This window comes from Pteropus medius, unplaced genomic scaffold (assembly GCF_902729225.1).
Source record: "Pteropus medius unplaced genomic scaffold, Ma_sr-lr_union100, whole genome shotgun sequence".
Classification (NCBI taxonomy): domain Eukaryota; kingdom Metazoa; phylum Chordata; class Mammalia; order Chiroptera; family Pteropodidae; genus Pteropus; species Pteropus medius.
In genome coordinates this window covers 8239709-8254473 of record NW_024344371.1, presented here as the reverse complement: position 1 = coordinate 8254473, position 14765 = coordinate 8239709, and the positions used below count along the sequence as shown (strand labels likewise).

The 14765-nt window shown below is 34.0% G+C and overlaps 1 protein-coding gene across 4 annotated transcripts in view; it reads right to left on the bottom strand.

Annotated features, from left to right (window-relative positions):
* NUBPL (NUBP iron-sulfur cluster assembly factor, mitochondrial) overlaps window positions 1–14765 on the bottom strand; it is a 294710-nt gene that overhangs the window by 204482 nt on the left and 75463 nt on the right. The gene's annotated exons all lie outside the window — the stretch shown is intronic.

The following is a 14765-nucleotide window of genomic DNA, read 5'->3' as shown; positions in this document are numbered from 1 at the left end:
CTCTGGGTTTCATTTCCCAACATCAATACTGGCTCTGTTAATTAGACTCTACTAAGTACTCAGAAGCAATAAAAAGAAACAGTTCTGCTAACTAGAAAACAAACTACAAAGTGAGAAAATAGGATAAAAATAAATGTAATTCCAAACTTTACAAATGCAGATCAAATATCTCAATAATTAGAGGAAGAAATATCCTAGACTTTAGAAAACTGTTGAAAGGAAGGAGTCTGAGTTCATTTACAAAAGCTTAAAAGCTATTATGTCTGAAGAATTAAAAAGATTCCATAAGATCTTCAACATAATATACACATTAAAATATTTGAAATAATTCTATTATCCCATGTACATTTTAAAATATTTTTGAATTCTGAGATATAATTACATTTTATTTTACTTTTAAATGCTTTTCTTGACATTTCTTTTTAAAAAATAAGTGCTTTGTATTTGTGTTTTTCTTACTCAGACTAATCATGAATGTTTTAATGCAAATCAATTACATCAAACATCTTCATAGATGATAAATTATATTCTGAATATCAATTATTCAAAAATGTAGTCAGAAGGTTTACAAACTGCTTGTTTAAACACAGAATGTACAAATTTCAGACAATATATTTATTAATATCATTTGTAATACAAAATAGGTCCTTTATATTCAGTATATGACATAAGGCTGCCTGACTCACATAGCCTGAAATTCCTTTACTTCTCCATCTTAAAGATTACATATTTTTCTCATGTCCACTTCATACCCACTGCCTACATCTTGGTAAAAGTTTACCGATGTTTCTTCTTTCTCATTCTCCTTATCTAGATGCTAAGCCTTCCCTAAAATAAATGACAGGGTTTTTTTTTTTTTCTTTATTAACCTTCTAATATATCATCCTTAACCTGGGTAAGGTGAGAAACACAGAGTTATGGCCTACCCTAACAATAGTGAGGCATGTATTTTTCATTCCCTTAAACTTTCTGATTGCTATTTCTTTGACTTCTTCTCAAAAATACTCTGCTTAGTTCTACACTCACCTGTAAGAATTAGTATAATACAGTTTCTAAGGAGTTGGTTAGAACGTCACCCTATTACTTTAAATAAAGTAAAGAGATATGCAGACCCAGAATTTCAAAGATCATCTGATCCTGAGAAAAACTATTCTCGGTATTTTAGGTTGATTAGTACCAGGAACACAGCAGATTGTCATGGTAATGTGGTTTTGGCTATTGCATGTTAGAGCAGTGGTCAGATTAAGGAACTTTGTGGTATTAACTTTTTAAAAATTTAAGAATGTTTAATATGGAGATAGCATAGAACTTGAAGATTCAATATTTTTATTTTGGAAATATGTTCTTAGTTCCACTGACCCTATCTGGCAGAAAGGACTCACTCTGGCATTGAATTGATGGCAGAAATAAAACTTCTCTATGCTTTACATCATTACAACCTGAAAACGTATCCAAAATACAGGGACAGGCTAGCTCCACACTACATAAAAAGATTTTACTAAAGTGGCAGTGTCACTTAATACTTGCTAAGGTAGCTCCTGTTGACCTGGGTCCTTGTACAGGATCTTAGGTTCTCATCAAGGAATTTACAGCAATGTACTCTGAAGACCACCAACCTAGATCTGGAAGGGCTGCAGCACCCTCTGAATATGTAGCACTGGGGGACTGACTGGCTCCTCTGAGCTGAAACATGGCAGTGGCTGACTGATTGGGATATAATCTGTGCACTCAAAACTGAGATGTTTTGAGTGAGAGGGAATCTATTGCCTACCCCCACAGATACTGCTCCCATCAGAAAAACAAAAAAATTCCCTTTGAACCATATATCTTTCCATTTCTTAAAGGAAATTCAGCTCCATTATAATCTTATGGGACCACCACCATATATGCAGTCTGTCATTGACTGAAACATTGTTATGCGACATATGACTATAAAGCTTTGAGAGCATATAAAGAAGGTACCATCTCTATTTTTGAAAAGGATCTGAAATATCGAATAGTTAAATGAGTTGCCCAGAGTCTAATCTAATTACCTACTTTTGAAATTGAGAAAAGTAAATTCTACTGAAAAGGGAAAAGTAGAGTGAAGTCAGCATAAGTAGTAACAGAACTAGAACCTGAGTCCAGCTTCCTTTCAACACAAAGGACTAGAAATGGAGAGTCAGCATGAATTCCAAATTCCATTCTTAGCTCATATTATAAATTTGACTGGATTGTGGATAAAATTCAGAATAAATTCTGGGGTTGCTCTTTTCTGAGGAAGGCTAGAAAGAAAGACAGTGTTATTCCTTAATGTTATCTGCAACAATGGATAGTTACCACAGTGCTGACTACGTGACTATAAACTTTTGGAGCACGTGGCATTTCCAGGAATTCAGTCTCTCAGCTGCCCAGTTATAAGCTCCCATTTGACAACATTTGAGCTTCTCATGAACAAAGTGTTCTTTGTTCATCTACCTTAGGGTCTAGCAAATATTACTTAGTAAATATTTTCATTAAATAATTAAATGGAAGAAGGGAGAAATTATAATAAAAAAAAGTTGAGTAGTCTATGGACAAAGCTAAATAAGTGAAAATTAATGTGAACCTAACAATATCCATTTTAAAAGTGATGATAAAACCCAGAAAAAAAAAAAAAAAACACCACAAAAAGAGTAATATGTCTAAGTCAAAATTATTATACAAGCTAAGGATGGAATTTGGAATTCAAACTGGCTCTCTCGATTTCTAGTTTTTTGCATTGAATGTCTACATTTCTTATCCTCTTCTTTGGATTTTCTACTTTTTAACTTTCCATGTTACATTGTGGATTGTTTCATCTAACCTATCTTCTGGTTCACAAATTTTTTTTTTCAGTTGTATCTAATCTGATGTTAAACCTAATGACTAAATTTTAAATAGTACATTTCAGGTTTTAGAACTATTTGGTTCTTTTTTAAATCTGCTAGGTAATTTTTTCTAGTTACCAGTTCCTTGGTAAATTTTCATTCTTAGCATTATTTCTTTCAACATAGCAAGCTTAGTTACTTACAGTCTATGTCTAAAAATTCCAGTATCTTACCTTCACTGAGTTGATATCTATTGTCTGTTGCATCAGCTAGTTCTTACTCATGGTGTCTCTTGTTCTCCTATGCCTGACTACCTTTGCCTGCATGTTGGACAATGTACTTGAAAAAATTTATTTGAAAAAATAAACTATGCACTGGATGATAGCATCCTCCTCCATAAAGAACTTTGATTTGCTTCTCTTAGAGCTACCAATCCAAAACTGTCTTAATCCAAGGTCTAGACGTAAAATTCCCTGATCTAGCAGATGATGGAAGTAGTGCTACAAGTTCTTAGGAGGGCGAAGCTAGCGTTGGTTCACTTTTATTCTAAGAGCTCACTATTTTGTGGTTCCAGCTCAGGGTAAGGGCAAACTCCTCTTGGAAGACTCCAGGTTTTAACTTATACCCCTCAGTCTTGTGAGGCATCTGAAATCAGAACTCAGCTTCAAAGCTGCTAGGCTACAATCAGTAAACACCCTTATAGGCTACAATCAATAAACATCCTTAGGACAAAAGTAGTTTAAGAGAATGGGCTCATTTCTATTAATTCTCATCTTTTTATAGATGCTTCTAATAATTTGTTTTGCATACTTTATCCAACTTCTTTAGTTGTCCTTAGCAAGAGTATTTGTCCAAATTACCTTGACTGCCATTATATAAACAGAATCTTGTTTGTTCTAAGTCATTAAATCTGTAAACCTGGAATAAAAGGAAATGTCCTTAACTTACTAAAAGGATCCACAGAAATCTATAGCAAATATCATATTTAATAGTGAAAGAGAAGAAACATTGCCATCAATATCATATATGAGACTATTTAAAATTCTGGTGATGCTAGACAATGCAACAAGAAAAGTAAAGCAATCAAGAGGTTATAAACACTACAAAAGGACAACCTAGCCAGAAATTCTACTGAGAAGCTATTGGAATAAATAACACTAAGATGGCCAAATACAGAAAAAATTCATAAAAATCAAGTTCCTAGAAAACAGCAATTGCTAATTTAAAAGAAAAAAAATGTATACGCATACATACACATGCAAAAAGATTCCATTAATGTGGAAATAATAAGAGTTTAGATGTAGTTAAAGTAATATGATGTTTTAATCTTTGAGTTCCACTAAATATAAAGCACTCATACATTTAAATGTAGGTTTCTGTGTTATAGATCATTTATAAAAGGGTAAGTCTTTGGAATATTATTAAGCTTGACCAAAATAAATAAAGTGCTATTTATTTTGTGTTTGTTTAACTTGCAAATTATCTAACTCCCTTACTAGATCATACAAGAGGGTAGGGATTGTGCCTGTTTTGTTCATTATTTCATTTTCTGCATATAGTGCCTGGTATATAGGAGGTAAGATATACGTATTTGTTGATAATATATAAGTAAATGAACTCATTCAATTTCTGATTCTTCAATTCCTTAATGCTTTTAATTTTGTATAAAGTTCTACATTAATTAAAGGTCACCTTTTATATAATCAGTTTAATAAAAGGCTACCAAAATCTCAAATATGAAATCAGATAATAAATAAATAATAAGTTTGGCTTTCCAGCGGTTTTAAAAACAATTTGAAAGAATGATATAATGGATATATCTAGTGATAGCAACGATGACATCTCACAAAAAAAGAGGGAGGGGTAGAAACCAACCATGTTAGTTACTGCAAAGTAATACCACTCAAAGAGGAATAAGGAGAATAAGAACCCCTCACTTAATGATCATTAGACAGTTTTTACTTTCTCAACCACAGAGCTCTCTTCAGAATCTCATTATAACCGATGCTTTTGCAAGTTTCTCTGTTCACAGTAAACCTAGACCAGATTTCCTACAGGCTTTATAAAGACACTTTCATGTTCTAAGATGGTTCTAATATAATACTTTATGCATCTACTCGGTAAATACTTTTCAAATAAATCTATCAAAAATTTTACAGTGCAACACAGGAAAAGAAATAAGCCCATTTAAGTGGCTATCAGTTTCCATTTCCTCACTTGGGTTTAAGGAAAATAAATATCAAGTAAAAAGCACCTGAATCCACTAAAAATACGAGTGTTTTAAATGCTGTGATACAAAGTAGTCAAAAATACTAGCTTCCATTTTTCCCTCTTATAACAAAACTTGGATTTCAGCTGACAACTGCTATAGTAGGTTTCAGCCCAAAGAAATTTAGAAATAGACAAGTCAGAAACTCCTTAAAAATAAATTAGGGTTTATAATGGAAATACTGACAGATGCTTCTTTATAATAATGCCTGGTGAGACTACTATATTTTAAAATGACTACATCACAACATGTACGCAAGCGTTGAATATTAAAATGCAACAATGCCTAGCTTATAATTAAATCATGATCATGAATAGTTCAGTAAAATATGTTATAAAGAAAGGGTGATGTGACAAGAAAATATACTGAGTTAAAATATAATGCAAGTAAGGATTTATTAGAACTTGCCATTTAAAAAATTCAAACAAGAGGAAATATCAACATAAATCTTACGAAGAGAAGTTAAGAAGGATAAACTCAGTACGGCCTAAAGCCAGACTTCCAAAGTGACTGGTATATACCATAATTACTTACGAAATCATGACTGTCATAAAATAATCATACACTCCTAGATTAAGGCCAAAATATAAATTTTAATATATATATATATGACTTTTTAAAAAATCTTAGTATTCCAGCTTCTAGAATCTTTGATCAGCTGCTCAGCTTTCTGCTGCTGCTGCTTTTCTGCTATTATACCTCATGTTGTCTTTGTCTTTGACATTACAAGCCACCATTTCCATCGTCCCCTGCTTTTGAACTCTCTACACCTATACTACAACATATATTGGTTGCCAAAGAAATGTGGGGCTAAAAACCCAGCATAAACAATTCTACCACCATCAAAGAAATATGGTAAGCCTTCGTTACTGAGAAGCTAACACTGAAAAATCAACTTCACGTTTCAAAGTGAAGTAGAAATCCAGGAGCATTACACAGATGACTTCTTCATTATAAAGCCATATGCAGGCCTCAATACATATCTCATGATACTGGTGCACAGTTCATCTTAAAACCAATAATTTATAATGAGTTTTCTTAAATGACATGATTATCTCTAATTTCATCTAATGAAAATACTGGATTTGTCTCTTAGCATGGGTGTGTTCTAGTGGGTTACTTACTAATTCAGTGGTCCTCAACAAGGGACAATTTGTTCCCCAAAGGACATTGGGCAATATCTGGAGACATATTTCATTGTCATGAGTAAGGGGAAGAATGCTACCGGCATCTGATGAGTATTCATAGCCACAGAGCTGCTAAAAATCTTACAACGTACGGGACAGCCCCCCACTCCCAAGAATCACCTGGCCCAAAATATCGATAGTGCCACTGTTGAGAAACCTTCTACTAATTCCTCTGTTTTCTTACCAAGAAGCAATTCCCCATAGTTACCCTTATCTGGTCTCAAATTAACACTCAAACCATAAACCAAAAATTAGAACTAATTTCAGACAAGTGGAGAGTGAAGTATACAGATTATCTTCAAGCACAACTGACTCATTCATCCATTCAACAAATATATCAGGAATTGTACTAGGCATTGGGGATACTGTGGTGCCCAAGAAAGATAAGATTTGTTTGCATGTAGGTTATGTTCTACTGATTCTCAGGTTGAAGGACTCTTCAAACTAAATAAAAAACCTTCAATGCTTGACATATTCTGGAAAACTGATGTAGCTATGCACACAGTTCCCAATAATAGAGCATTCACTCTATTTTTGGAAATGTCTTTATTTCAATGAACCAAAATAACCTTCCCTGTAGTTTTCACCCTCTGATCATAGTTCTGCTCTGTCGAGTCATAAAGAACAAATTCCTTTTCCAAATGACAGACCTTTATACATTTAAAGACAGCTATCATGCATCTCCAAATTTTGTATCCTAGAAGCTAAAATAATTCCACCAGTGCCTCTGACAGCTATTCCAAAGACATGATCCTTAATATTGGAAGGAAATGAGTAAATATACTAAGATTTTTTAAGAATTTAGGCTATTAATTAGTAATTGGTAAATTTTCTTGAACTATCCTTTTCAAACACACAATACTGATTTTAATAAGAAAGAATATAACATTTACTAACATCCATATACAAAGCAATATCATTGACAGTTTGAATTCATTATCACATTTAATTACCATAACAATCCAATGAAGTACATAATATTTTCAATAATTTGGACATGAAGAAATCAGGCTCAGAAAGAACAAAGGAATTCATTCGAAGATCATATCTTTTCTTAAGCTCATGTACTTTTCACTATATCATGTTACCTAAAAATGGTGTTGGTTTTCACATGTTAACTCAATTATTGACCTTTCATTATTTCTATAAACCAGTTTTATAATGAAGCTAAATATCAGGTAGTTTATGCTTACATAAAGAAGAACACTGTTCTAACAAAAAAAGCATTCTAATATCAAATGCCTTTCAATAGGAATATATATATTCTTATCCTACATTCATAACTCCCCATACAGATACAATGAATTCTGCTTCATTAGCAAATTCTATGTAATATCTTCTTTCTTGAGTTGCTATTTATTAAGAAAACAATTTAACCGAGAAAGACATTTATTTAAAATGTAAGTACATATTAGCTATATTGAAATAATATACAATGCTAGAAATTCTTAAAACTCATTTATAAGAGTCAGGTAGTATAATATAATGGCAGGAATTAATAAAACAGACTGGATTTGTAGTACCAAACAGCTTCTAAATCTCTCTGGGTCTCTGTGTTCTAACATAAAAATGGAGAAAATAATATTGGAGTACTATAACAGGCTCTGAATTGGTCTCTCTTCTTCTATTCTTCTTGCCCCTTTCTTCCCAGTCCATATCTTTCTATTCTCTACGCATACCATATTGGTCCTTTTAAAACAAAAATCATAGCTTGTCACTCCATCGCTCAAAAACCCCAATAGCTTTCATCCTATTTGGGAAAAAATCCAAAATCCTACCATAGCCTGTAAGATCCTAGATGATCTAGTCCCTGGCTTCTTTGCTCAATTTTTGTACTTGCTCCCTCCACTTTGAATGTTCTTACTCCCAAAGACCTGGATGGCTTGCTCTCTTTACTTCTATTAAAGTATGTTTTAAATATCACCATCTCAGATAACCTTTCCCTCATCATTCTCAATTGTCTTATCTTTCCTCACTGTCATGTATGATTTTTAAAATATTGATGTTGGCCTTTGGGAAGTTTTTGAAAACTAGAGAGCTAGAGACATAGAGATAGAAAGCCAGTGGCTTAGGTGATAATTACAATTCATAAAGTAATTAAGTGCCTCCAAAAGGCTTCTGAAATTCTACTCCTTATAGAATTTATAATTTTTCCTTTAACCTGATTTGGTTAGATCTCATTTGCCTAGGCACAGTACCAGGTCACAGAGGTGGATCACAAAATGTTAACCATGGAGCTTTATAATTTCTTTCTTTAATATTTTTTCAAGATGTTGGTTTTTCTTAAAACCAAAACCAAGACATACTCTGGCCTTGAACAATTACAAAAGACATGAATCACCAAAGCTACCCCAGAGGCAATGAATGTATTAACCATTCAAATGAGATTACGTGAGAGGCAGCTGAGGTGAAAGGAGAGTCCTTTCCCAGCTATATATGACCTTATATGCAAGCTACTTAGCTTCTCTATGCTTCTATTTTCTTATCTGCAAAACAGAAAAAAAAAATTACTCTAACTCATAAAAATATTATGAAAACGAAAGAAAATTAAGGAAATAAGAATTTACCCATAAATTAAGCCACTCTAAAAGTCTGCTCTCTCAGCTCACGGAATATAAACTCAGGCAATAGTGTGGAATCTACTGGAAATGCTTTAGACTTTTTGTTTAATGTCCACAATATGTGGCACAGATTCAGTAAATGTTGGCCTTATTTAAATTATATAGGAGAAACACTGATAATTCCTCAAAGTTCAGATGGTAAAAAGAATCAGAAAAAAACGAGCCATTTATCTTAGGCTTTTTGAGTAACTAACAAAGTAAAACTGATAACCATATACTTTACAAAGGGGAACCAGCTTCTCTAGACTTGAAAGACCCCTGACATTGTTATAATTCATGACTTCTCAAAACTCATGTCATTTTCTTAGTCATTTGTTCATTCAGTCAACACATCTTGAAATTCAACTACATGCCACACACTATTCTAGGTGTTAGAGATTAAAAGAACAGGGCTTGATCTCTCACCTACCAATAAAGGAAGAGCTGTTTAAAACAGTTAAGCTTAAGGATTATGGAAGCTCTGAGTAGAAAATCAATTATTTTAGGAAATGCTTTTATAGCAGTGCTGTCTAACAGAAGTTTCTGTAATGGTGAAAATGTTCTTTAATATGTACTATCCAATACAATAGCCACCAGCCACATGTGGCTATTGAGCACTTAAAATGTGGCTAATTGACTAAGGAACTGAATTTTAAATTTTAATTAATTTTAATAGCTTCATGTAGCTAGTAATTACTGCATTGGACAGCAGGGCTGTACAGAATATGTAGTATGTGAGCTGAAGTCTTGAAAAAAAGGTAGTAAGGAATTAAAGGGAGTAGAAGATAGTATATTCTAGGCAATGGAAAGGGCACAAACTACATGAAGGGCTGTGAGAACACCTTAATGTGTTCAGGAAAGGCTGCCTGGGATGTGTGGAATGTGGAAAAGAGAGAAATGAGGTTAAAAGGCTTAGACAGGGCCAAAATATGAATGCCCTTGAATACCAGGCTATGGAGTTAAACTTCAGGCAGCAGACAATAGGAAAACATCAAAGACTTCAAAACCAGGGAATATATGACCCTATTCAAGCTTTAGCAAGGCAAGCTGACCATAAGATGATTGATACATTGAAAGAAGAAACCATAACTTGGCACTATGCCAAGTTAGATGATAAAGACTCAGACTACTGCAATCACAGTGAAAACAGAGCTGAAGAATGAATTCAAGAAATATTTTTAATATAAAATTAAAAGGATGTGGTGGATAAGAATAAACCAAAGTAAATACTACTGAGATACCAGCCTGGAAAACCAAATAATGTAGGCACTTTCTACAGTGACTGAAAGGATAAAGAAAGTCTACACGCTCCTGCTCAAAGTTATGTGTAAGAAAATAATCTAAATATCTATTAATAACTTAAAAGTTAAATAAATTATGAAAACATTTAAGATAGCATATTACATATTTATTAAAATCATTTTTAAAGAATATATAATATATAATTTTAAAGAATATATAATCAGGGTAAAATGTTCATGATCTGTTAAATGAAATAAGTATGCTACAACGCAACACATACAGTATTACTCTGGATTTGTTTTATATACTGGTAGAATTTTTTAAATTAAAAAATATGCCAAAAAGTCAACAGTGGCTTACTTTGATGAGCCATTATAATCTCTTTCTTGAATACTTTTTCTAATTGTCTAATTATACTAATTATTCTAAAATACTATAGAATATTTTTTTATTTAAAAATAAATTTTTGCTCTAAAGCACTGTACCTTAAAGCATGGGGGCCTGTGGAAATCTACCAAAGCCTGTAGCTGTGTCACAAACAGAAGGAATTTGATGTGACCAGACCCAAGTCTACTGTAGGTTTGTTATGGGAAACTAAATTCACAGAAAATTAAATAAAGGCAGTCTTTTTTCCCTTTTGAAAAATGTACCACTTACATATATACAATGGAATATTACTCAGTCATAAGAAGAGATGAAATACTGCCATTTGTGACAACATGGATGGACCTCGAGATAACCATGCTAAGCGAAATAAGCCAGACTGAAAAAAGTAGAAAATCATAAGTAGAATATCACTTATATGTGGGATATAAACCTAAAAACAACAAATGAACAGGACAAACAGAGACTCAGGGACATGGACAATGAACTAGTGGTTACCAGAGGGTAGGGGGTCGGGGAGGAGTGGGGAGGTAGACGGGGTAAAGAGGGTAAAATATAAGGGGGTAGGGGGAGGGTGAAGTGGGTAAAGGGACCAAATTTATGGTAGCTGAAGGAAACTGGACTTTGGGTGATAATCACACAATAGAATATATAGATGTCAAATTATAATGTACACTTGAAAATTATATAATTGTATTAAACAATGTTACCCCAATAAACTTAATTTAAAAAAATTTACCACAATTACGAAGTACAAAATAAGATTATTTCCCATTTATTTATAATGTCTTAGATATGATTTATGTATGTAAACATACATTTATGTATATAAACGTATATTATGTGTAGCTATGCAAAAAAGAGATTTATTCTGCTCATACTCAATTCCAATTACTCAGGTGCATTTATATAGAGCAGATACTATATGTTGAAGAAGCAGCTGTGCAAATACTAATCTTTTTATATGTACATGCCAGTTCCTTTTTGCATTTAACAAAACCTGGCTTTCTAAGTTCTAAATTTAGATTTACTACGGAGTATATGCCTATGGCAAATGCTCCTACATCTGAGTGTGAATAAAATATAAATTAGATAAGCAATGTAATGATGTTCCTCATTAAATAGAAAATAGAATTTTTCAACTATAATTTTAATCTCTTTGACATAAGATAGGTTGTTATTTGTCTTGGGAAACCACATGTACATTATAAAGAGAATCTTAACCTAACATTCTCAGCCATATGACAAGTCTTTTTCTGATCATTTTATAGGAGAAAATAAAGGGCTAGAATTAAAAGCATGTTTCTATTTTAGATATTTAGAAACTTGATTTGATTTCCTTACTAAAATTAGTTGTATGTCTTATTTCTGTGTTTTCTATTAAAACATACTGGTAGAGAGGCAGTATTTTTTCTGAGACACTTTGTAAATAAGCCCCAGAGCTAAGTAATCATGATAGCCTCACTCAAAGTGAGATAGTGTCAAGTGTAGGATTAGAGCCAGGTCTCCTCACTTAAAATCTAGTGCTCTTCTCTGAGGAGGTTAAAGTTCTTAAATTAAAAGATATTTTCTCTGAGATTTGAAAAAGGGAGCACATTTTAGGTACTAGTTAGTGACACTTGAGAATATCAGCTAGCATTCAAACCCAGAAACTGCCTTAGATGTTTTGGCTAACTACCTCATACTACATAATGGGTAAGAATCACTAAAATAATCACTCCAAAACAAAGAGAATTCAGAAATCTGCAAGAGCAATTAACCACCAGTATTTTACTATGTTTCTATGATCTGATGTCCATTTCCATGGAAACAGAATAAGAAGTGAGAGGCAGCCAAGAGAAGAGATGTCAGAACTTGTCAGGTTCAGTGGCTGGAGCTGAAAGCTGCAAATGCTTTTTACAAACAGTATCAGCTGACTTCTGGCACATAATCGATCTTAAGGTAATAGGCAATGTCAGCTTGCTCGGAGAAGCATAAAGTTAAAGAATAGGCTTAGGTTTTTGTTTCATTTTTGAAGTCTTAAATTAAGGTGGAGGGGGGTAGGGAGACACAAATTAAAAGCCAATTGTTCAAAATTCTAAATTTCTAAATCATAAGAACGCAACAGAATTGATTCAAATTTCCCAAAGTGGACAGAGGAAATTCTTAGCTGTGATGAGAGAAAATGTAGTACCACCACATTCTGGAATGAATAGCAACAGGGCGGAGTCAGGGAAGAGACAGAAGGCAGAGGAAGCAGCATGCTCAAAAGCCCGGAGATAGGAGCTTGTGTGGCCCTTTTAAGGCACTGCAAGCACACAAGAGCTCTTTGTGTAGGGGAAAGGGTTATCACAGAAGGCTTTCCCAAAAGAGGAGATATCTAAGCTAAGACCTGTAGAACGAGATGGAGTTACAGAAGAGAGTATTCCAGCATGAGGAAGAGCATGAGGGAAGTCCTAGTGGCAAGAGAGAGCAAACTGGATCCAGTAGTAGCAAATTGTTTAAGACAGCTGGAGCAGAGAGTGGGAGTGGGGGAGGGAGCTGGAACAGATCAAGAATGGCCTTATATCCCAAGTTAGATTTTGAACTTTTGTCCAAAAAACAAGTTTTCACTAAAGATCTAAATCAGAAGTAACGTGATGAGGTCTGCATTTAAGAAAGATTAGTCTACCTCAAATTACACAGGGCTACAGATGTAGAGTCTGTTACAGTTTTCCTACTGGAGAGATAAGGGTGGACTGACTGCACTAGGTGAGGAACAGTGGCAGAGATGGGAGAACAAGACACAATGAATACGAGCAGTGGGAGAAGAAGGATGAGTCGAGGATGACATCCAGGATCTTGGCCTAAATAGCTATGTGAACAGTAGTGTCAATCATTGAGTCTCTGTCACAAGCAAAGAAGGAGGATCCTCATATTAGGTATGTAGGAGACAATGATGAGTTTCAATCTGGACTTCATGACTCTGAGGTATCCATGGGACAGTCAAGCAGAGCTATCCAGCAGACAGTTGCATAGGTGTAGTCTACAACTCAGGGATGGGTATGATAAATGTATCTACAACTCAGGGATGAACATATGTATCAAGGCTTCAGGACTGAATGACATGGCCCAGGGAAAGCACAAGATCAGAAGAGATTCTAAGAGATGAATTGTAAAGGCTTTAAACTCTGGTTTAATGTTGGCTGCACCATTTACTAATCATATGACCTAGGGTTACTTAGTCTTTAAGCCTGGAAAATGAGGATAATTATATCTGTGCAGAGGACTAATATTTAAAAATTGAGTAGAGGAAGAGGAATCTATAAAGTAGAATGAGAAAGAGAAGATAAAAAGTAGACACCACAGGAGAAAGTGGTGTTATGAAAACTGATGGAAAAGAATATTTCCAGATTAAGGTTAATAGATCAAATAGCACAGAGAGATCAATTAAAATAAGAATTGAAAAGTATACAAAGGATTAAAAAAGAAGATATCTCTGGTGACCCTAACTTAAAGCACGGTAGAGGTGCCTACAGACAGAAGTAGATGGTAGATGAGAGAGAGAGACAGATTTATAAAATTCTTTCAAGAAGCTTGGCTATAAGAGAGAAGAAAAATTTGACTGGTACCAAGTAGAATCAAAACACAGTTGCTTGTTTTTGTTTTCTCATTTGGAGAAACTTATGCACCATATTAAGATGTTTTCAGCTGCAAGTTACAGAAAATCCAAATAACAATGCTTAAATATTAGGTCATTTATTGTTTCTTTAATAAAAAGTCTAAAAGTAGACAGTTCTAGAGTTTTTTCAGAATCTCAGTGATGTCATCAGACCATGGCTCTTTCTATTTTCCTGCTTTGCCACAAAATGGTACCCACTGCCAGGCATCATGCCCTTAAAACATATTCCCAACAGAAAGAAAAAAGACAAACCTTGTCCCTCCATTAGGAAGCAAAATACCTAGAGCATCCCCGATTAGACTTTCCCTTATACCTCATTGGTTAGAACTGGGTCATATGCCCACTCTTAGCTACAAGAGAAGCTGAGAAATCATCTCATTTTCCAGACTCTATTTTGAGGATGTAAGGGAGATGGGGGTTGGGAATGATTTTTACATAGCCAGCCAATACTGTCTGTCACATGCATTTTAAATGCTGATGTGAAAGAGTTAATAAAGAGAAAGAAGCCAAAGACACAGAAGGGAAGAGGGCAAGAATGAGTTCAGATCCAAGTAAGTTTGTAAGAGGGCTGGATGGGAATTGAGAAAGTTTGCACCACATAAACTTCATTTCCTT